This window comes from Artemia franciscana, chromosome 16 (assembly GCF_032884065.1).
Source record: "Artemia franciscana chromosome 16, ASM3288406v1, whole genome shotgun sequence".
Taxonomy (NCBI): Eukaryota; Metazoa; Arthropoda; class Branchiopoda; order Anostraca; family Artemiidae; genus Artemia; species Artemia franciscana.
Window position 1 is genome coordinate 32956341 of NC_088878.1, and position 3739 is coordinate 32960079.

The window sequence follows — 3739 nt, forward strand, 5'->3', positions numbered from 1 at the left end:
TTTTAGTTTTTTTTAGTTTTCTTTTTCTCCTTTATTTGTCAGTTTTTTTCCTTTTTTTAGTTTTTTTTTTCTTTTTCAGTTTTTAGTTTTTTTTAGTTTTTAGTTTTTTTTTTCTTTTTAGTTTTTGACCACTATGGTCCCTGCATTGGCCCTGTAGTGCATTCCTGCAGCATGGTTCGTTCTCTGGGTCCCGTATTACCACGCTAGGGTCAAACCCACTGCGCCAACACAGGTAGTTATATAACTGAGCTACTTTGGCTTGAATACATTCATTTTTGAATTGGTATGTGATGAAATAATTCAGACGTCATATGTGGACAGTGACGTCACTCGACAGACACACAGACAACTTATTTTTATATATATAGAAGATATTCAAATTAGCTACTACTACACTGTCAAATCAGCTACCTGGTGGGACCCCTTTCAAATGACTTGTCAAGTGGAGATTATTTTTATTTCCAAGTGCTTGTTTTTATGAAGACAATGAAGTAGGCTATTGCTGACCATTTCTGCAATGATTGCTAAAGACAAAGAAGGATTGAAGATAGGAGTACATGGTATATATACATCTTAATACAAATTCTGGAATTGAAATTGTACTTAATCATCAACAAAGGAAGAGACAACACTGCAGAAAAACCCATTTTAATGAAGAACCCATGATGCATGAATAGATTCAAAGAATACTTTTAGGTCTATATATGTGGAACATCAAGGGGTGGGGGAGGTATTGTCAGGGAAGCCTAGGCTTATAATGACTATTATATTGAAAATGAACATAAAATAAGGAATCTAACAGTAATACTTTCATTTTATCTATATTACATATTTCTTTCTAAGGGGGCAGTTCTTTTACCACACCTACCTAAGCCAAACTGTTGATGAGAAATACCATTTGTAGCAACATAACCTGGGATGCCAGAACATAGTCATATCAAACCATCAGTGAGATGTTTCATAGGAGGCTCATCACCACCTTATCTGACTGGACATGTGATTTAAGGTAATAAGAAATTGCTAACCAACAAAATCAGAAAACTTGTTGTTTTCTATAGAACTCAATCTAAGCATTAGTGGGACTGGATTTCCCTCCAAAATTCCAATAGTTGAGAAATTTTCTAAGTATAGCCTCATCAAGCAGGATTTTCAGCCTATGAATTGATTAGGCTACTGTATTTAGTTCAGGAAAGCACCTAAACCAGACTAGTACAGAGATAATTCCAGCTATATTTACAAAAAAAAATACAATAATTACTAGAGTAGGTTACCTGGATGTTTATCTTTCTTTGAATTTTGAATCAAGCAGTATCCACTCCAATTCCAATTCCAGAATTTCTATGAGGGTATACAGACTGCATACAGTCTTTTCACCCCTTTGACTTCAAAATGACACTAGCAATCCTTATTTTTCATCTTCTCTTCCCTTCTTTTTGGTTTGTGGGAAGTGTGAGTACTTTAGCTGCCTGTCCCTAGCAGTTAAAGGCCAAGAGGCCAGCTGGTACCAATACAGCTCTCTCCACTCACTCTTGCTCTCTTCTGCACAGTAGATCTTCATTAATAAACCAGCTCACTTTCCATTGTCTTTTTCATAATTTGGATCATCACCCTATAAATCAGCCTTTCAGCATAAGGAAGTAGTTGTAAGCTAGTGATGGAGCAAAACATTTCTGCAGTCTAGAAATCAGTAAATTTCTAGTTTATTGACTTCTTGCTATCATGGAAAGGGGTTAGGTTAGGAAAATGAAACTTTTAGGGATTGATCTACAGGCTAAAGTATATCCTAGGAAGGTATTTAAAAGTACCAACCTCTACTCCTTCTCCCTCTAGAACATCCTGAAATTCTCCTACATGACAGGTATATGCCTATTGAAATTTTGACAGAGCAATATTTTACCTTAATTTTTTAGGCTACCAGTTTGTATCAGGGACCGCACCAGATTAAATTAGAAATAGTCGTTTTCCCGATTTGACCATCTGGGGGGGAGTGGGGGCCCGGTTAATTCGCAAAAAATAGAAAAAATGAAGTATTTTTAACTTATCAGCGGGTATTTGGATCTTAATGAAATTTCATGTTTGGAATGATATTGTGTCTTAGAGCTCTTATTTTAAATCCCGACCGGATCTGATGACATTGGGGGGAGTCGGAGGGGGAAAACCTAAAGTCCCGGTTTTGCTACTTTAGGCACTTCCAGGTAAGCTAGGACGATGAAATTTGGCAAGCGTATCAGGGACCGGACCAGATTAAATTAGAAATAGTCGTTTTCCCGATTTGACCATCTGGGGGGGGGGGGGGAGTAGGGGCCGGTTAATTCGGAAAAATAGAAAAAATGAAGTATTTTTAACTTATGAGCGGGTGATTGGATCTTAATGAAATTTGATGTTTGGAATGATATTGTGTCTCAGAGCTCTTATTTTAAATCCCGACTGGGTCTGATGACATTGGGGGGAGTTGGAGGGGGGAAACCTAAAATCTTGGAAAACACTTAGAGTAGAGGGATCGGGATGAAACTTGATGGGAAAAATAAGCGCAAGTCCTAGATACATGATTGACATAATCGGAACTTATTTGTTCTCTTTGGGGTAGTTGGGGGGGGGGGGGAGTAAGTCTTAAAAATTAGAAAAATGAGGTATTTTCAACTTGCGAACGGGTGATCGGATCTCAATGAAATTTGATGTTTAGAAGGATATCGTGTCTTAGAGCTCTTATTTTAAATCCCGACCAGATCTTGTGATGGGGGCCGGGAGTGGGGAGGGGGAACCTAAAACTTGGAAAACACTTAGAGTGGAGGGATCGGGATGAAACATGGTGGGAAAAATAAACACAAGTCCTAGATAGATGATTGACATAAACGGAACGGATCCGCTCTCTTTTGGGTAGTTGGGGGGGGGGGGGTAATTCTGAAAAATTAGACAAAATGAGGTATTTTTAACTTACGAACGGGTGATTGGATCTCCATGAAATTTGATTTTTAGAAGGATATCGTGGCTCAAAGCTCTTATTTTAAATCCTGACCGGATCTGGTGACATTGGAGGAAGTTTGGGGTGGGGAGACCTAAAATGATGGGAAACGCTTAGATTGGAGGGATTGGGATGAAACTTGGTTGGAAAAATAAGCAAAAGTCTTGCATACGTAATTTACATAATTGGAACGGATCCGCTCAATTGCGGGGGGGGGGGGGGGGGTAATTCTGAAAAATAAGAAAAATAACGTATTTTTAACTTACGAAGGAGTGATCGGATCTTCATGAAACTTCATATTTAGAAGGACCTCGTAACTCTGATATCTTATTTTAAATCTCAACCGGATCAAACGTAATTGGGGGGGGGGCAGTTGGGGGGACCGGAAATCTTAGAAAATACTTAAAGCGGTGAGATCAGGATGAAACTGGATGGGAAGAATAGAAACCTGTCTAAGATACGTGACTGACATAACTGGACCGGATCTGCTCTCTTTGGTGGAATTGGGAGGGGGGAGGTAATTTTGAAAATTGAGGTATTTGTAACTTACGAAAGGGTGACCAGATCTTAATGAAATTTGATATTTAGAAGGATCTTGTGCTATAAAGTTTAACTTTAGGTTCTGACCTTCTCACAAGTGCCAAATGAGCTCTTGGCTCTTGGCTCTTCCGACCTCGTACCATATGAGCTCTCGGCTCTTCCGACCTCGTCCAAATGAGCTCTTGGCTCTTCCGACCTCGTACCATATGAGCTCTCGGCTCTTCCGACCTCGTCACA